Source organism: Elephantulus edwardii, unplaced genomic scaffold (assembly GCF_000299155.1).
Source record: "Elephantulus edwardii isolate Elephantulus edwardi_28Jun2011 unplaced genomic scaffold, EleEdw1.0 scaffold00285, whole genome shotgun sequence".
In the NCBI taxonomy this organism is placed as follows: domain Eukaryota; kingdom Metazoa; phylum Chordata; class Mammalia; order Macroscelidea; family Macroscelididae; genus Elephantulus; species Elephantulus edwardii.
The window spans coordinates 3,208,208-3,229,710 of NW_006400035.1; the positions used below are offsets into that span (position 1 = coordinate 3,208,208).

Sequence of the window (21,503 nt, forward strand, 5' to 3'; positions counted from 1 at the left end):
CAAACTAAAGCTGTGAACAATCTCAATCTCTTCACCATCCATTCTGATGCTGCCAATTGATCCAGTGGTGAGAATCTTTGTCTTCTTGACATTGAACCTCAATCCATATTGGAGGCTGCAGTCCTTCACCGTCTGCAGCAAGTGCTTCAGGTCCTCCTCAGTTTCAGCAAGCAGGGTTGTGTCATCTGCATAACGCATTTGTTGATCGATCTTCCACCAATCTTGACCCCCAGCCTCTCGGATAATCTGTTCTGCATACAGATTGATCGAACATACAATCAAGATGCATTGATAATAATGGGTGACTGGAATGCAAAAGTTGGGAACAGAGAAGATTCAGTAGTTGGAAAACATGGACTCGGTGACAAAAATGGAGCTAGATAGAAAAAGAATTTTGCACAATCAATGACTTATTCATAGCAAATACATTTTTTAAGAGACATAAATACAGGTTGTATACATGGATTTCATCTGAAGGTATGCATAGGAATCAGATCGATTATATCTGCGGAAAGAACCGCCGGAGAAGCTCAATATCAGCTGTGAAAACTAGGCCCAGAGCTGATTGTGGAACAGACCACCAAGTTCAAGCTGAAGTTGAGGAAAATTAAACCAAATCCACAGCAACCCAAATATAACTTTGAGTCTATTCCACCCGAATTTCATAACCATCTCAGGAACAAGTTTGAGGCCTTGAACACTAATGAGCAAAGACCAGACAAGTTGTGGGAGGATATCAAGGGTATCATCCAGGAAGAGTGCAAATGGTCATTGCAAAGACAGAAGAGGATGAGAAGACCAAAATGGATGTCAGAAGAGACTCTGAAAATTGCACTGGAGCACAGAGAAGCCAAAGCAGAAGGAAGAATTCAAGATACTAACGGGTTGAATAGAAGATTTCAAAAGGCTGCATGGGATGACAAAAGCAAAATATTACAATGAAATGTGCAAGGAGTTGGAATCAGAAAATCCAAAGGGCCAAACTCACTCAGCATTTCTTAAACTCAAGGAACTGAAGAACAAATTTAAACCTCGAGTTGCTACAGTCAAGGATGCTTTCGGCAGAATATGAAATGATCCTGGAAGTATTAAAAGGAGATGGAAAGAATATACTGAGTCACTGTATCAAAAGGAATTGGCAAACACAGAAGAATTTCATGAAACAACATATGAGCAAGAGCCTATGGTGATGAAAGAAGAAGTTTAGTTTGCTTGGAAGGAAATAGCAAAAATAATAAGGTCCCAGGAATAGATAGTATAACAATTGACATATTTCACCTAACAGATGCTGCCCTGGACATGCTCACCAAGTTGTGTCAAGAAATCTGAAGAATAACCATTTGGCCAACTGACTGGAAGAGATCTATATTTGTTCCCATCCCAAAGAAAGGTGACCCAACATTTGGACAATTAAACAGACTTTCAAGGGGGGGGGGAAAGAAGAATGAACTGGGAAGGAGGGTAGAAAAAATAGTGCAACAATGAATGAATAAAAACCCAAAATGTCTGTAAATGTTCATTAAAATTAATAAAATTTAATAATTAAAAAAAGAAAGTTGACCCAAGAGTGTGGAAACTATAGAACAATCTCACTGATTCCACATGCAAGCAAGATTCTACTGAAGATTATCCAAAATCGACTGGAACAGCACATCAGCAGAGAACTGCCAGAAGTCCAGGCTGGGTTTAGAAGGGGTTGTGGTATTAGGGATATTGTAGCTGATGTTAGATGGATCTTAGCTGAAAGCAGGGAATACCAGAGAAATGTCTATCTGTGTTTCATTGACTATGCAAAGGCGTTTGACTGTGTGGATCATAACAAACTGTGGCTGACTCTGAGAAGAATGGGAATCCCAGAACACTTGATCGTTCAAATGTGAAACCTATACTTGGACCAGGAGGCAGTCATCAGAACAGAGCAAGGGAACACTGCATGGTTCAAAATTCGGAAGGACGTACGCCAGGGATGTGTCCTGTCTCCATACCTTTTCAATAACAGATCATAGTGAATGTTAAAATACTCACTGACAATATGCTTGATACTTTTTTTATGTTACCTTTTTTTCTTTAAGCCCCTATCTTGTGAAGATAGTACTTTTCTTATACTGACATCAAAGGCACAGAGGGATTAAATAATCTACTCAAAATCATCTTAGACCTGGATACTTGGCAGAGAGTTGGAGAAGATAAAGGTATTAGACACAAAACTATATGGCCTTTAATTTTTCTCACTTCACTTTTATAGTAGATCTTGTTTCTAAAGATCTTTAAGAACATAAAATTATGGGCATAATCATATCGTTATAAATTCAGATAATGAGCAAATAAGATTCACACATTTAGGCATAGACCCCAGGAGTCAAAATACTGAAAGGGCTAAAGAAGGCCAACTTGATCTGCAGAAAGGAACAGTCAGAAGAACCCAGCAGTGCATGACTGGTCTTCATGAGTCCTTCAAGAGCCCAGTCAGTGACACCAGTGCAGTTGGGTTGAGGAGGGTGGCAGGTAAAGAGAGTTTGTTGAAACTCTGCATGCAGAAAATAGACAGAGAGGAAAAGTCCTTTCCCCCATCCCCCTCACTGGATTCCAGGAATGGTGCCCTATGCATAATGTGCCTGGAAGTTATGTTGTTGTGTTGTTAAGCGCTGTTGAGTTGTAAGCGACTCATAGTGACATTATGAATGAAAGTCCTCAAAGCTTGTGTGACTTTCATCCTTTCTCCAGGTTCATAAGGTTTCAGGAGGCAAGCTATTATGGAAGTGGATGCCTCTCCTTCTTCCAAGCTTGTTTTAATGGAGGAGCTCCACCAAACACTGTCCACTATAAGTAACGATTATCACATTTGACACATCACTGTCACAGTGTTCAGCTTCACAGCAACCACAAGTTACCTCTGTTCGGCAAGTGGACACACCAGGGCTATATGACCTAGAAGAGTGCTTGACCAAAAATAATTGAAAATGGGCCTGAGGCCTGTGGATTAAAGTCACCCACCTTTGGCTTGGTAGCATCATTTTCTGTCCACTAAGCCAACTGATCTCTCTCTATGCTGTTGTTGTTGTTGTTAAGTGCTGTCAAGTCGTAGGCGACACCTAGTGACCATCCAACATCCTGCTGACACTGAGATTCACAAGACACTTGCCTTCAGCCTGCAGGCGTGGCCAGATATTTCATTATTTTACCATTCCAGCATGCCCAAATGCTGGTGAACTCTGGGCTGGAGACCCCCAATTCATCTGGCAGGTCCGCTCAGCTCATATCTACTTGGGCCAAAAAGAAAGCCACAGCACTCTGAGTGTTCCATACTTGCCTCTCCTCAAGATGCAAGAGGCCACATCCAGCTGACACTGAGATTCACAAGACACTTGCCCTTATAGTGAGTAGGAAAAAAAAAGAACTCCAGTCTTGAAGATGTTTTACTATCAATGAAATGGGACAACAAGGGACTATAACCCATAACTATAAACTAGCAGGGATGCGGTGGCTTACAACTTAGGAGTTCACAGTTTAAGGATAGGAGAAGGTGTTGACTGCCTGATTTGTTACCCTAGCAACATATCTGCTATTATAGCTCCAGTGGGAAGATGCACTGCTAACCCAAAGATTGACCTACTGTGGTGCTTTTAATCCACCATTTGCTCTTCATTAGAAAGAAATCTACTTTTGTGTGTTTTACACTCTTGGAAACCTAACAGAAGGTCAGGTATGAGACACAACCAACTTGATGGCAGTGAGTTGATTCCAACTCAAAGAAAGACCACTCCATACCTATTATCTGCCCTAATGAGAACATCTGAGATGCATCTTCCAGGTTTCTCAAAAAATAGATTTCTTGGTGAAGACAGATTAGCTGTCTGCAGATAATGGCAGAACTGTTGTATTATGTTGTATTCTACTTTTGTGTACCAGCATGATAGATTTCACACTACACAGGCCAACTATTCTGAGCCTGTCTCCTGGTGGTACTATGATTGGCTTCTTACCTCCATTTTCTTCTCTCTGGCCTTCCATATCCAAAAAGATTCTGAAAGGGCCAGGGAGATGATGGTGATCAACAAATGCAGAGAAGGATGCAGATGGAAGGATGGTGTGTAGGTGGTAAATATGCAGAGCAAGATGAATCCAGGCCATCATCCCATGCTCATTGTCTGGTTGATACATCGTGTTTATCAAGGCTCCAACCAGAGAGTGTACACAGGCACAAGGCCATCAGCTTGACACAGAAGTGAAGTCAGAATGGCTCTCTCACTGTGTGTCCAAGGATTCCAAGCCTCCACTGGGAATGAGTTAGATGAGTACTATAATTAGATGGCTCATTCCGTGGAGAACATGGCAGATCATATCCAGTTGACCTTTATTATCTCTTCTGACTTGGAGACCTCAGAGCTTCCTTTCATTAAGCCTAAAATCACTTCACTGAATAGGCCAGTGGGTTTCAGCTAAGAAGGATTCCATCCCCTGCTTCCTCCCAGGGATACTGGATCACATCTGGAGACCTTTTTGGTGTTCATGATTAGAGGCATGCTACTTCCAAATAGTGGGTAGAGGACAGGGATACTGGTTAGCAAAGCACAGGGCAGCCTCCTACAGTGCAATGTTATCAGTACTGCTGATATTGAGAAACTCTGGTCCAGGCAACAACAGCCAAGAGAAATATGCCTGCAGGGGATGAAATCAAATAAATATGTCACACTGCTTTGGATGGATAATACCAAGCATATTTCGTTCGCTTATTTATTAAACTGCTATTGTGAGTATTTCTTTCATGTATGACCCTAGTTTAGGTACTGTAGTTGTGATAATACACAGAGCAGAAAAGGTATCATTCTCTATTCAGGAGAAAACCAGTAAGAGGGATGAGCTACTAAAATGTGCCTTCATGATGCATCACATAACACTGGTGGAACCACTGTGACCTGTCACACAGTGCCTTGGAAGCAGTAGAGAAGAAAACCAGCATAGTGGCCTCTGTGGGTCAGTCTTAGTGTCATAAGGCATCTTGTATACACTTCTCACCAAACCTGCATCTCAGATTTTTGTCTTGATTCATGATGAGATGAAGTAAGTAGCCTGAGGAAACCTACCTAGGAAGGGAAAGTTCTTGAAGACAAACCCAGTCCCATGTTCTTCCAAATATGGCTTTGTTCTTAAGTACTACAGAATAAGACTCTTATAGAATGGCAATGTTTGGCTCATGGGGAGACGGGATTGAGGCATCCTTGGGGCTATAGGCCCCTTCATGTGGGGGTCCTTGCCTCCATGGCTGCAGGGACATTCCAGGGGTCAAATAAGACAAGAGATTTTAGTATACAGAACTTCAATCAGAGGATAGACTTTTCTTAGTTCTCTGTGGCAAAGGGCTGACCTGAGAGCCTTTGTATACAAGCTGCCTGGGATGGTGGTCCTATTTCTCCTACCACACCAGAGACAAAAGAGGACACTAAGCTGCAGGAGAAAAGGTGAGGAGAGGAGAGATTCTGTGGTAAGAGTTAACACTCTCCATTGCTTGTGGGAACACAGGACTTAGGCATCCCTGGGGTTATAGGTCCCCTTCACCTGGGGGTCCTTGCGTCCATGCTGCAGGGACATACCAGGGAACAAATAAGACAAGAGACTTTAGTATACAGAACTTCAAGCAGAGGAATTTTCTTAGCTCTCTGTGAGAAGGAGAGGACTGATTTGAAAGCCCCCTACATGCAAGCAGTTTGAACTGGCAACCCTGATCTCTAGTCTTGTGCCCTTCCAAAGACAAAGGAAGACATTAAGCTCCAGGAGAAAAGGTCCATGTGGAATTGCTTGAGTAGAGCACCTGACTTCACACCACTCAGCCCCTTGATACGTGCAAGAAGCCTATAGAGTTGGTGTCAGGGGACTACATCAAAGTGAAATTCCTACAGGGCTACAGTGCAGAACAGAGAGAACATCAAGGACTTTAGAAAAGGCAAATTTTCCCAGAAAGAGCTTACAGTAGAGTAAGTAACTCACCTCATAGACTGAATATTTTAACTTGACAGCTAATTAATAACATGATAAAGACAAGAATCATCACCTGCTATTGCAAACACAACAGAAACAACCTAACATTTACCAAGAAAAACATCACATAATGTCAAGAAAGTAAGAGGCAGCTTCAAATACTGTGAAAAACAATTAAGCCTTCTCAAAAAAAAAAGGTAGACAGTGTTAGATATCTCATAAATACCCCAGAGTCAAGAAGGCAGATGATATATGTTAATATGGAGACATTCAAACAGCTACAAATGAAACACAAAGGATGGAAGAAACAATACAAACCACAAATAAAGGGAATTATGTAGAGGTAGAAAGCTAGAAAAATATATTGATGAAGAGATATTTGAACAGCTACGGAAGAAGATGCAAATGATGGAAGAAAACAATGGAAAGCACTAAGAAAGCAAACAATCCAGAGACATAGAGCCAGAAGAAATATATTGACAAGGAGGAATTTGTACAAATGTGGAAGAAAATGCAAAAAGTAGAAAAAAGTATTGAAACTGAATATAAAGAGGTACAAGAACTTAAAAAAATCATCACAAGATAGAGAGGGTACAGCCAACACTAGAAATAACAAAAAGAAATAAAAATGCAATCCAGAATACTAAGACTGAAAGGGTAGAGGTGTCCAACAAACCTGAAGGACAAAAAAGTAGAACAGAGAGATGAAACAGAGAATCAGTGATCTGGAAGACAAGAAATTCAATGGAAATATACTAGAAGAAAAATCAGAGATCAGACATAAATAAAATGAAGAAAACATTAGACTCATATGGGATGGCATCAAAAGGAATAACATAGGTATGACTGGGATTCCAGAATATGAGAGGGATAGGAAAATCACTCAGAAAATTGTGGAAGAGCTACTAGAAGAAAACATCCCAGTTATTGTGAAGAATGGAGCAATCCACATTCAGGAACCTCAGCGAATACCAAATAGACTAAACCCCAAAAGGAAACCATTAAGATATAACATGGTCAAATTCTCCAAAATAACAGATAAGGATAGAATACTAAAAGCAGCATGAGGAAAACAGTCACCTGCAAAGGAAAAGCAATCAGATTAAGTTCTGATTTTTTTTTTGGCAGAAACCATGTGAGCAACGTGACAATGAAAGAAAGTTGGATGAAAATTGCCAACTGAGGATACTGTATCCCGCAAAGCTCCCCATCAAATATGAAGCAGAAATTACATCTTTTTCATTTCAGAAAAGAAAGAACATAAGGAATTAGTGAAAACAAGACCAAATCTACAAGAACTTTTAAGAGAGGTCCTTCACACAGACACATCAAAGGAAAGTTGATGGAGCATAGTAACAAGAAACAACACAAAAAGAAACACAGCAAAATGGTAACGATAAAATCTGGTCTGTCAAAAATCACACTTAATGTGAATGGACGAAATGCACCAATCAAAACAAAAAGAATAGCAGAATAGATTTTTTAAAAGTGCATTAAAATGTCTACAAGAGACACATCTGAAAAATCTGGAGAAAAATCGATCCAAATCAAAGGGTGGAGGGAAGAATGGCATTCACAAAAAAGCAGGAGTGACAATACTAATATCTGATAAAATAGACTTCAGAATGAAAATCACCGTAAAAAATAAGGAAGGATACTATATAATGATTAAAGGCACAGTAGATCAAGAAGACATATATAGTCAACCTCTATGCACCAAATGATAGACCTGCTAAATACATAAAACAACTGCTAACATAACTGAAGAAAGAAATACAGCACCACCATAGTGGTAGGAGACTTTGACACACCATTCTCACCAAAGAATGTTGTTATTGATTGCCCAGCGAGTCAAGCACGACTCATAGTGACTCTTTGAACAAAAAGCCTGAAGGCTTTCTATAAGTATCATCATTTATCAAAGTTCATAGAGTTTCCAGAGGCATGTTGTTTGGGAATTGAATGCCATTCCTGATGAAATCATAGGTCAACTCAAAAGAAACTCAAAAAAGATGCAGAAGACCTAAACTACACAGTGAGCCAACTTGACCTTGTGGATGTATTTCAAACATTCTACCCAACTAAAAGTCAATTAACTTTCTTCTCAAGTGCACATGATACATCCTCTAGAATTAATCACATATTAGGGCACAAAGCAAGCCTCAAAAAATTAAAAAAAAACACACATTGAAATGAAACAAGTATCTTCTCAGACCACAATGCCATAAAACTAGAAATTACCCATAAAAGCAGTAAATATTATAAAGCCACCAACATGGAAGCTAAATAACACCCTTCTAGAACACAACTGGGTTAAAGAAGAAATAATGAAATAAAAACATTCCTCGAAACAAATGATAATGAAAATACAACATACTAAAACTTCTGGGATGCAGCTAAGGCAATCCTTATGGGGCAGTTCATAGCAATAGGCAAAAACATAAAAAATTAAGAGAGGATCAAAATTAATGATCTAACTCAACACCTTCATCAAACAGAAAATGAACAAAACTAGCCCAACAGCCTCTAGAAGAAAGAAAACCATAAGAACAGAGCTCAAATCAATGAGACAAAAAATAAAAAAAAAAAATTGAAATAATCAAAAATACCAGGAGATGGTTTTTTCAAGAGTAAATAAAATTGACAAACCATAAGCAAGCTTAACAAAAGGAAATAGGAAAAGACACAAATAACTCAAATAAGGAATGATAGAGGTGACATCACAAAAGAACCAAAGGAAATGAAAGTGATAATATTAGAATATTCTACTTTCTCCTTGAACACTAGGAATTTGAAGCTTCATCTCACATACTCTGGGCATGTGGCTAGGAGAGACCAATCCTTGGAGAAGGACAACATGCTCGGAAGGGTGGAGGGACAGCACAGGAGAGGAAGACCCTGGAAGTTATGGATTGATGCAGTAACTAGGGCAATGGGGATAAGTATGTCAGAGTCAGAGAGACTGGCTCAGGATAGATCAGGCCACAACGCTATTGTACACCAGGTCTCTATGAGTTGCACATGACTCAATGGCACATCACAATAAGAACAACACCAGAAAATTATGAAAAGCTATACTCTGATAAATTTGAAAACTTAGAGGAAGTGGACAAATTCCTTGAAACTCATGCCCTGCCCAGACTGACATGGTTAGATGTAGAACACTTGAACAGACCCACCACAAAAGACAAAATTTAAAAAAAAAAATTTAAAATAGATGAAATTGAGCAGATCATAAAAAGATTTCCCTCCCCTCCCCCAAAAAAAGCCCTGGACCAGATGAACTCTCCCAAACATTCAGAGAAGATTTATTACCAGTTCTATTTATGTTATTTAAGAAAAAAAATAGAAAAAGAAAACACTCCCAGAGATATTCTATTAAGCAAGCATAATCGTAATACCAAAACCAGGAAAAGATATTGTCAATTAAAAAAGCTATAGAACAATATCTTTTATGAACACAGATGCAAAAATCCAAGCCAATAAAATCCAAAAGCACATAAAAAAATAGTTCCCCATGACAGGGTGGAGGGTGGAGAGACAGTGCAGGAGAGGAACCCTTTAATGGCATGGATTGATTCAGTCACTGGGGCAATGGAAGTAGGTGTGTCAAAGACAGTAAGGTTGGCACAGGATAGAGTAGAGTTTAGGGCTCTTGCACATACGGTTGCTATGAGTCGCAAGTGACTCAATGGCACATAACACCATCACCACCACCACCACCACCACCACCACCAACATGACCAAGTAGGATTCGTAACAGTTATGCAAGGATGGCTTGTTTGGTTTTTTTTTCTTTTATTGGGAAAAACATACTGGGGGTACAAGGAGGTGAGAGTTGGGGGCAGAAGGGTGAGGATGGGCCAGGATGCAGTTGTAGAGCTGCACAGTTTGGTCGGTGGGGGGAGCAGGTGAATGAAATGATGAGGGTCCAGTGGGGACCAGATGCTACAGAGGAATGACACGCATTTTCCAATGGTAATTAAACCAACTGTCTTATTGATTTGGGAATTGGATGCCGACTCTCTGGCTTCTTCATGCTGAACAGGGGCGTAGATGTAAAGGGGGGAAGGGAGGACACTTTATCTCCTTACTGGTGGTCTTGGGTTAAAGCTGCTTGCCTTCTTGCTCTGATAGAAGATATTTTCCTGTCATCTGCTCCCCTCTGGACTGCAAAGTGTTTTCCCAGGTGGGTCCAGTGGGGATGGCTGGTTGAACCCAGAGGCTCCATCCTCCTTTGCTTCTTTAGCTGTTGGTTGTATTTCCTTTTTGTCACTAGCACTGGGTTCAGGGTCAATTCTGGAGTAAAACTCAGTGTTAAGGTTACCTATAGGAAAGGGAGCAAACCTAGAGAGAACAAACTTGTGAGTTACAAATAGAAGGGCTTTGAGGGTGTTGCTTTCAGGTTTACTGGGGGGGGGAGGGTGGCAGGAGAAGGTGGCCTAGGTAACATTCTCTGGATACCCTCGGCATTCTTTTTTTTTTCCCTTCCCCACCCAGGGGTCAGATGGCACAATCTGGGGACTGAGGAACTCACCCTGAGGGCTGTGACGGCTCGCCCTGAGCCGGGGGCCAAGGGCAGCCCGCCCCAGGCAGAGGGCTGCGATGGCTCACCCCGAGCCGGGGGCCGAGGGCAGCCCTCCCTGGGCAGAGGGCCGCGACGGATCGCCCTGAGCCAGGAGCTGGCAAGGATGGTTTAACATAGGAAAAACAATCAGTACAATTCACCACATTAACAAAGCAAATAACAAGAACCATATGATCCTATCAATTGATGTAGAAAAGACAGTTGACAAAATCCAACACCTGATTAAGACACTCAATAAAACTGGAATAGAAGGGAATCGCCTCAATATAGTGAAAAGCATATATACAAAATCAAGAGCCAATATAATTCTCAATGGAAAAAGACTAAACACACTTTCTTTGTGAACAGGAACCAGACAAGGATACCCACTGTCACCACTTCTTGTCAATGTTATATTGGAAGTACTTGCTAGGAAAATACAACAAGTGAACAAAATAGAAAGAATCCAGATCATCAAAAAGATGGTTAAACTGTCACTATATACAGATGATCTGATAATATACACAGAAAATCCCAAGTACTTAAAAAACAAAAAAAACAAAAACACAACCCGTTTGAGCTAGTAAACCAATTAAGTTAAGTGGCAGGATACAAGATCAACATCCAAAAATCAGTAGGATTTCTCTATAGTAACAAAGAGAACTCAAAGAAGGAAACCAAGAAAGCAATGCCATTTACAATAGCCAACCACAAATTAAGATACTTAGGAATGAATTGAACTAGAGACACAAAAGATCTATACAAAGAAAACTACAGAACATTTCTGTGAGACACTATAAAAGAGCTAAAGAAATGGAAACATGCTTTGTTTATGGATAGGAAGACTCAATATTGCAAAAATGACAATCCTACCAAAAGCAATCTACATGTTCAATGCAATCCCAACACAGATACCATATTCGATTTTCAAAGATAATGAAAGGGAAATTGTTGCTTCTGAGTTCATAACCTACTACAGCCAGTAGTAACAAAAAGAGCAAGATACTGTTACAATGACAGGCAGATAGACCAATGGAACAGAATTGAGAACCCAGAAATGGATCCATCTATCTAAGGTTAATGGATACTCAGAAATAAAACCTATCAAATGGGGAAATGATTAACTCTTCAACAAACGGTTCTGGCAAAACTAGATTGCTAATTGCAGAAAGCTGAAACAGGATCCACATCTCACACCATACACAAAAATCAAGTCAATGTGGCTGAATCAGAGACCTGGGAATAAAGCCCCAAACCATAAAGTTCATAAGAGGAAAATTTGGGATCAAGCTCAGAAGGCCTAGTCTATGGTATAAAGATACTGCCAAATACAGCAAGGAATGCACAATTTGAAGATAAAATTGATGACTGGGACCTTCTATAGATTAAATCTCCATGGTCATTGAAAACTTTTTCCAACAGGGTGAAAAGAAACCTACTAACTGGGGACAAACATTTGGCAATGCCATCTCAGACAAGGGTCTCATAACAAAAGTTTACAGAATATTCCAGGGTCTCTAGAAGAGAAAAACTGATAATCCAATTACAAAATGAGCAAGAGACATGGAAAAACTTTTCACAGAGAAAGATATTCAGACATCCAACAGACATATGAAGAAATGCTCAAAATCAGTAGCAATAAGAGTGATGTAAGTCAAAACCAAAATGAGATACTGTCTTACCCCAGTAGCAATGGCAAAGTTGATTTAGCAGGGCAGCAAGTACCAAATATTGGAGAGGATGCGGTGAGATAGGAACTTTTATATATTGTTAGTGGGATTGTAAAATGGTGCAACTACTCTGGAAGGCAGTTTGCCTTTTCCTCAAAAAGCTAAACATAGAAATTCTATATGACCTAGCTATTCCATTGCTTAGAATAATATACTCAGAAAATGAGAACTGAGGCACAGAGACTTGCACACAAATGCTCATAGCAGCATTATTCACCATATTAAGAACATGGAAACAGCCCAAATGTCCAACTACCATCAAATGGATTGAGAAATTAAATTACATTCACACAATGGAATAGTACGCAGCATGCAGAAGCAATGATTTTGTAAATTACTACCTAAAATGGGAGGCCCACCTACCAGATCCTGTTTGCCTTTTATGTTGGCTTCCTACCCAAGCTGATTGTAAATCAGATCAGATCCAGTTAATCTGCTTGCACTTGATTGCTAACACAGTTAGAACTGGCCAGTTTACCCCCAGCTATCAGGTAAATCACAAACACCCAAGCCAAGCTAAAGGCTCACTCACAGGTAGGACCAGAATGACTTTTAAATACAAAGGCCTTCCTCCCAGATCCTGATTGCCTACACAAGACACCCCGCCCCCCACCTCAAGCATATTTTAAATGAGATCATGTACAGTTAATCAGCTTACACTTGATTGCTAACACAATTAGAAACAGCCAAATCATTTACCTCCAGCCATCAAGTAAATCACAAACACCGACTCTGTAAAGGTGTTTGATTGCGTGGATCATGACAAGTTGTAGCTGACATTGAAAAGAATGGGAATCCCAGTGCACTTGATTGTGCTCATGCAGAACCTATATCCAGGTCAGGAGGCTAATGTGTGAACGGAGCCGGAAAGGACTACATGGTTTGGAATTGGGAAGGGGTGTATCAGGGGTGTATTCTCTTTTCATACTTGTTCAATCTGTATGCTGAGAAAACTATCTGAGAAACTGGACTCTTTGAAGAAGAATGTGGCATCAGGATTGGAGGAAGACTCACCAATAACCTGCATTATGCAGATGACACAACCTTGAGTGATGAAAGTGAGGAGGACTTGAAGCAATTGTTGCAGAAGATTAAGGAATGCAGCCATCAGTATGGATTGAACCTTAATATCAAGAAAACAAAGATTCTTACCATTGGACCAATAGGCAGTGTCATGATTGATGGAGAGGTAATTGAAACTGTCAACAGCTTTATCTTGCTTGGATCCACAATTAACACTCTTAGTAGCAGCATTCAGGAAATAAGGAGACACATTGCACTGGGGAAATGTGCAGTTAGGGACTTTTACAAATTATTGAGAAGTAGTAATGTCAGTTTGAGGACTAAGGTGAGTCTGATTCAGGCCATAGACTTTCTGATTACTAGCTCTGCATCTGAGACCTGGACAATGAATAAGGAGGATAGAAAAATAATTGATGCCTTTGAGCTGTGGTGTTGGAGAAGAGCATAGACACCCAAGAGAACAAGCAGATATGTCTTAGAGGTGGTGCTGCTGGAGTACTCTTTGGAGGCAAGAATGATGAAGTGTCACCACACATACTTTAGACATGTTGCTGGGAGGTGTCATTCCTTGGAGAGACACATGATGCTGGGAAGGGTGGAGGGTCAGTGAAGGAGAGGAAGACCCTCAACCAGATGGGCCGACTGACACAGTGACTGCTGCATTGGCCTCTTATGTGTCAGAAAGTGTGAGGACAGTACAGATCAGAACAGGGTTCAGGTTTTTTGTTCATAGGGTCACTGAATAGTGCTTGACTCAATGACACATAACAACAAAAACTACATGGGAGGGACTGGACAGCATTATGCTAAGTGAACTAACTCAGTCTCATAAACACAAATACTATATATGACCATTACTGTAGAATGACTAGGAGAATCTAAGGAGGAGAAGGCAAGGGCTTAATTTTAGGGTTGCACAACTTGATGGGTGGAGGGAGGGTGGGAAAGGAAAGATCTGGTGTGAAAAACAAGGTATATGAACTTTGTAAGTAAACCAGTATAAAATTTTTTAAAAAAATTAAAAAGAGAGAATGGTACTGTTTGATTGATGAGTATATACTGCTTAGCCTGGCATAGAAGAGATGTTGAGGACATTTGCTGAATGACTTTCGCCACCTCTGCATAAACTGTGACCACACTGAAGTTTCACTCCTTGTCTTGCTTGTGCCCAGCACAAACCAACCACAACATGACAGAGACAGAGTTACTGTGAGGACAGAGATGTTAATACTCCTCACTTGCAAGGACACTCCAGGGCCAGGAAGGAGCCCTGAAAATGTTTCCATGTCTACATTTTTGTAAAACTTTCCAAATTAAGGTATCTTTGCACTCTTTTTTCATATCAAAAGCACCAAAACTGTTAAGCATCAACCAAAATCTACTTTTGACTGACCTTAACGTAACTATTAAAATAGACCACAGGTTCCTCCATACCTCATTCAAACCAGGTGTTTCTCCCCAGTTCTGGTTGATACTTCACCTTCACTCCCCTGAATCTCTCATTGGTGCCCGGAGCATTTTCACCCTCTCTGGTCATGTGTGAGCTCACAACAACAACATCACTAGATATTTGCCAATTCCTTTACTGCCATCTAATCTTTGGATCTACTTTGATTGTGTGACAAGGATAATAGGTATCTAATAGTCAACCCTGCACACCAATATGTTTACATATGGTGAATCTTATGTGCAAATGCGGCCAAGAAACTAAAACTCAGCCTAAATTTGGGAGTTTATGTGAGAATTAATAGTACATTCAACCCAAAATTTCACAACCTAGAATGTTGTTGTGGTTGTTGTTGTTGTTAAGTGCCATAGAGTCATTGGCAACTTATAGCAACCCTATGAATGAAAGACCTGGACACTTGTATGACTTTCTGCCTTTCTCCAGGTTCACTGGATTTCCAGAGGCAACCTATTTCAGAAGTGGATGCCACTCCTGCTTCCAAGCTTGTTTTAATCGGGGAGCTCCACCAAACACTGTCCACCATGGCTAACTATTATCACATTTGACACGCCAGTGTCATAGTGTTCAGCTTCACAGTCACCATGCGTTAACTCTGTACAGCAAGTGGACAGACCAGGACTATACAACCTAGAAGAATGTTTGACCAAAAACAATTAAAAATAGGCCTGAGGGCCTGAGGCTCTCAGGCCCTACAATAATTTATAATTCTGGCATGCCCAAATGCTGATGGACTCTGGGCCAAAGACCCCCAATTCATCTGGCAAGTTCCTTCTTGCTGACACCCACTTGGGAGGAAAAGAAAGCCATAAGAGCCCCTAGTGTTTCATACGTGTCCCTCCTCAAGATGCGAGAGGCCATCCTAAGGTCCAGGTGGTACCGAGATTCACAACATACTAGTCCTCAGCCCTCAGCCTACAGGTATAGCCAAACACTTCAGTATTTTACAATTACGGCACACCCAAATGCTGGTGGACTCTGGGCCAAAGACCCCCAATTCATCTGGCAAGTCTGAGGGGATATTTGCCAATTCATCTGGCAAGTCCCCTCTGCTGCCACCTACTTGGGACAAAAAGAAAGCCAAAATATCCCCAAGCATTTCATATGTGTCCCTCCCCCCTCAAGATGTGAGTGGCCATCCTAAGGATTGCCTTAGCATTTTAATATAAATGCACCCTAATTTACTCAACAAGTTCCCCCACTGCTCAACATTTAGTTTATTTCATGTCTTTTGAAATTTCAAACAATGCTACAGTGAAAACCCCTCTTTCACATTAGGGCAATAAACACGTAGGATAAAGTTCTTGAAAGGTAATTGCTAGGTTTAGACAGATGATACTACTACTACTACTACTACTACTACTACTACTACTACTACTGTCACAGTATATAGCTTCACAGCCACCATGAGTTTACCTCTTTAGAGCAAATGAACAGATCAGTACTATACCACTTAGAGAATGTCTGACCAAATTTCTTTTCCAGTTGGAGGCTGAATACAGTCAACACCAAATGGCGAGTAATTATTCCACCCCAATTCTCACCAGAACTAGAAAACAAAATTCTACAGAATCCAGCTGTTCCAGATGACTTCTCGATCTGGATTCCAGCCGCAAACTGGTGACTAAATGCTTGTTAGATGTTTTTTGTTAGATGTTGTTGTTCAATATCATTGAGTCGAGCACAGCTCATAGTGACCCTATGAACAAAAGGCATAAAGCATTTCTATACCTATCATTGTTTTTCCCACTTCAAAGAGTTTCTAGAGGCATGTAGTTTAAGAAGTGGGGCCACTCCTGCTTCCAAACCTGTCTTACACTGGGAGCTCCACCAAACGCTGTCCACCTTGGATAGCCATTAGGGCAATTGCCCCCCAAAGGCACAAGGTGCAGCATCACAGCAAACCCAAGCTACTTCATGGCAGCAAATTGAAAGGGGAGTGCTGCAAAATTTTTTAGAATATTCCTCCAAAAATAACACTAGATTCTCAGGCCCAACTGATATTTAAATACATGGGCCCTGAGGAAACAGCACAGACTCCCATTTTGGGTGTCTGGTGACCCCCCTCCCCCCGAGCCTGACTGAGGGGACAGCACGGACCCTCGTTTTGGGTGTCTTGACACCCCCGCCCACCCAGACTAACCCAAATCCAACCTTGGAAAGAACTTATTAACTCCAGAGGCGGAAGCAAGGCATAAAAATTCTTAGTTTTGGAAATGGGCAATTAAGGTAGAATAAACACAAGGGTGCCATAAAGTCTCTCGGGACAGAGTTTTATCTGATTCCTGCAAAGTTTAAAAGTAATCCAGTTAACCTGAGCCACGTGTGTACATTGACGCTGACATTGTGAAGGCGGGTAGAGCAACCAGCCAATCAAAAGCCAACTCACATGACTGATCCCTCTGCCCACCAACCAAGTTCCCAATCTCCCCGCCCTGAATGGAAGCACCTGGGAAAGCCTTTAAAATGGTCCCTTACAGGAACGAACTCCAGGCTCTCAGAAGGAACTCCAGGCTCAGGCTCAGGCTCAGGCTCAGGCTCAGGCTCAGGCTCAGGCTCAGGCTCTCGCTCTCGCTCAGGCTCTCGCTCAGGCTCTCGCTCTCGCCTCTCGCTCTAACTCTCGTCATCTTTCCACTGAGGGAGGGAGCCTCTGCATGCTGAAAACTATTTCCGAAGAATAAAGCACTCTTTGTTCTTGCATACATGGATAGTAATCCTTTTCAGGTGGTACTTCGTGGGTCTAACAGGCTCAACACGCGTGCGCGTGCGAGCGTGTGCATTGTCCAGGTTCATAGAGCTTCCACAGGTATATGGTTTAGAAAGTGGATGCCACTCCTGCTTCCAAACCTTAATCAATCTGGGAACTCCACCAAACATTTCCCATGATGGGTAGCCATTATGGTGTTTGGCACACCTATGGCATAGTTGTTCCATTATGGAATTTGAGACTCCAATGGAAAAGGTTCAGTGTCATAGAAAAACTAGATTACCTCAGCACAGCAAATAGAGCAGAGTGCTGTATTACTTAGAAGAGCTAAACATTTATTTTCTTATAAGAGCCAAAAAATAGTAAAAACTGATTAAAATATAATCCCTTGGTCCCAACTTTGAAATATAAGGGCCCTCCAGGAGGTTTTGCAGACTCTAAACAAGAGGCTTAAATAAAAACAACCCCATAATGCACTCAGATCCTCAACAAAAACAATCGCCATCATACAGAGTCCACCATTTCACTTAACTCCAAAATGGAGACAAACGCCAGGCTTTATATGTTGCTGTTGTTGTTGTCAAGTGTCATCGAGTGAAGACCCTATAAACAAAAGACCCTAATTCTGTTTCGTAAAAATTGTCCTCATTCTAAGTTTATACAGTTTCCATAGGCATGTTTAGGAAGTGAATGCCACTCTTGCTTCCAAAACTGACTTCATATGCGAGCTCTACCAAACACTGTCAACCATGCATAACCATTATAGAAATTGATGCGCCACTGGCATGCCATTTAGTATCACAGGAATCCCAAGTTACCTAAGTAGAGAGAAAACAGAAAATTTATATACCACACAGGAAATATTCATTTGAAATACAATTAAATCAAGCTGAGGGCCTATGGCCCCTTGGGCCTAAATGACGTGTTTTAAAACACACACACACACACACACACACACACACCCCACACGCACCCACCCCACACCTCAGCTTCCACCCCAGTCTCTCATTGGCCCAACTGGGAGGGTCCCAGCCCACTCTCACCACTGACCAAGAGGCCAGAGCCATCTTCCATGGAGCAAGAGAACTGGCCCTCAGCCCCAGTCTAACATTGGCTCCAATGAGAGGTTCCCAGCCCACTCTCACCAAGAACCAGTAGGCCAGAGCCGTTTTCCATGGAGCAACAGAACTGGCTATTGTACAAAGGACTTGTTTATGGAGAAGAGAAAAAAAAGCCTCAGGTTCTGCCCCAGTCTCTCACTGGCTCCAACAAGAGGTTCCCAGAGCACTCTCACCAATGAACAAGAGGCCAGAGCCATCTTCCATAGCGCAAGAGAACTGGCCCTTCCAAAATTCGAATGACTTGTTTAAAACAAAACAAAACAAAACAAAACAAAACCTCAGCTTCCTCTCCAGTCTCTCATTGGCTCCAACAAGAGGTTCCCAGAGCACTCTCACCAATGAACAAGAGGCCAGAGCCATCTTCCATGGCGCAAGAGAACTGGCCCTTCCAAAATTCGAATGACTTGTTTAAAAAAAAACAAAAAACAAAACAAAACCTCAGCTTCCTCTCCAGTCTCTCATTGGCTCCAACAAGAGGTTCCCAGAGCACTCTCACCAATGAACAAGAGGTCAGAGTCATCTTCCATGGCGCAAGAGAACTGGCCCTTCCTAAATTCGAATGACTTGTTTAACAAAACAAAACAAAACAAAACAAAACAAAAAACCCTCAGCTTCCTCTCCAGTCTTTCATTGGCTCCAAAGAGAGGTTCCCAGTCCATTCTCACCACAGAGCCGTCTTTCATGGAGCAAGAGAACTGGCCCTTCCGAAAGTCGAATGACTGTTTTGTTTTTTTGTTTTGTTTTGTTTTTTTTTTTAAAAAGCCTCCGCTTCCACCCAAGTCTCTCATTGGCTCCAAAGAGAGGTTCCCAGCCTTCTCTCTCCACTGACCAAGATGCCAGAGCCACCTTATGTGGCGCAGGAGAACTGGCCTCACCACCAACCTAGAGGCCAGAACTTTCTTCCATGGTGCAGGAGAACTGGCCCTTCCACAAGTTGAATGACTTATTTAAAAAAAAAAAAGAAGAAGAAGACGAAGAAGAGGCCTCAGCTACTGCCCCAGGCTCTCACTATCTCCAAGGAGAGGTTCTTAGCCCACTCTCACCACTGACCAAGAGGCCAGAGCTGTCTTCTATGTACAGTGCAAGAGAATTGGCCTTTCAAGAATTTGAATGACCTGTTTACAAAAAAAAACCCCAAAACCAAAAACCCAATAGAATAGGCCCTTTCATAAGTCACATGACTTGTTGTTTTGGTTTTTGGTTTGTTTTTTTTTTAAAGCCTCAGCTTCTGCTACAGTCTTTCAATGGCTCCAATGAGTGCTTCGTAAGTAGCCCATTCTCACCACCAACCCATCTTCCATGGAGCAAGAGCACTGGCCCTTTGACAAGTTGAATGATTTGTTTTAAAAAAAAGAAGCTTCAAATTCTGCCCCAGTCTCTCGCTGGCTCCAAAGATAGGTTCCCAGTCCACTCACCACTGAAAAAGAGGCCAGAGCCGTCTTTTACAGTGCAAAAGAACTGGCCCTTCCACAAATCAAATGACTTTAAAAAAACCAAAAAAACAAAAACACCAAAAATGAAGAAAAAAAAACAACAAAAAAACCACACCCAACCCTCAGCTTCTGACCCAGTCTCTCATTGGCTCCAAAGAAATTTTCCTAGCCCTCTCTCAATACCAACCAAGAAGACAGACCTGTCTCCAATGGTGCAACTGGCCCTTACAGAAGTCGAATGACTTGTTTTATTGTTTTTTAATAAAGCCTCAGCTTTTGCACGAGATTCTCATTGGCTCCAATGAGTTTAAAAGCCCACTCTCATTATCGTCAAAGAGGCCAGAAAGGTCTTCTATGGTGCAAGAGAACTGGTCCTTCCACATTTCAAATTACTTGTTTTGTGGTTTGTTTGGTTTTTGTTTGTTTGTTTGTTTTTAAAGCTTCAGCTTCTGCCCCAATCTTATTGGCCCCAACGAAGAGGTTCTCAGCCCAGTTTCACCGCAGACCAAGAGGCCAGAGCCATCTTCCATGGTGCAAGGGAATTGGCCATGTCACAAATTCAATGACTTTTTCCTCATAGTGACCCTATGTACAACAGCCCTAAATCCTGCTCTATTCTGTGCCAATTGCACTGCAAAGAAAGGAAACACTGCATGGTTCAAACTTGGGAAGGGCATACACCAGGGATGTGTCCTGTCTCCATACCTTTTCAACCTGTATGCAGAACAGATCATCCGGGAGGCTGGGCTCTATAAGGAGAAATGTGGGGTCAGGATTGGTGGAAGAACAATCTACATTATGTAGATGACACAACCCTGCTTGCTGAAACTGAGGAGGACCTGAAGTGCTTGCTGCAGAGGGTCAAGGTCTGCAGCCTTTAATATGGATTGAGGCTTGATATCAAGAAGCAAATATTTTCACAACTGGGCTGATTGGCAGCATCAGGATGGATGGTGAAGAGATTGAGATTGTTCACAGCTTTAGTTTGCTTGGCTCCACAGTCGACACTCAGCAGCCAGGAAATTAAAAGATGTATTATGATGGGGAAATCTGCTGTTAGGGACCTCTCCGAAGTGCTGAAGAGCAATGGTGTCTCTCTGGAGACTTGGTCTGAAATCACTTGTCATGGGTCAGAGAATTGGACAACGACTAAAGAGGATAGAAGGATAATTGATACCTTTGAGCTGTGGAGCTGGAGAAGAGTATTGAGTATACCATGGACTGCTAAGAAAACAGATTCATCCTGGAGAGGGTTAAACCAGGCTTCTCCTTGGAGGCAAGGATTCTGAGGCTTCCTCTGACGTGCTTTGGGCATGTTGTAAGGAGGGACTGGTCCTTGGAGAAGGACATCATGCTTGGATTCAGTGACTGGGTTAATCAGCATGGGTGATTGATACAAATAGTTTTAGGAACCACAGGATCTTAAACCTGTACTGCTTTACGGAAATTTGACTGGTCCTCCTAGGGAGGGGCCACTGGAC

At 41.7% G+C, this 21,503-nt stretch overlaps 1 protein-coding gene across 1 annotated transcript in view; it reads right to left on the minus strand.

Annotated features, from left to right (window-relative positions):
- The window catches only part of PROK2 (prokineticin 2), a 52,087-nt gene that overhangs the window by 844 nt on the left and 29,740 nt on the right, over positions 1-21,503 (minus strand). The gene's annotated exons all lie outside the window — the stretch shown is intronic.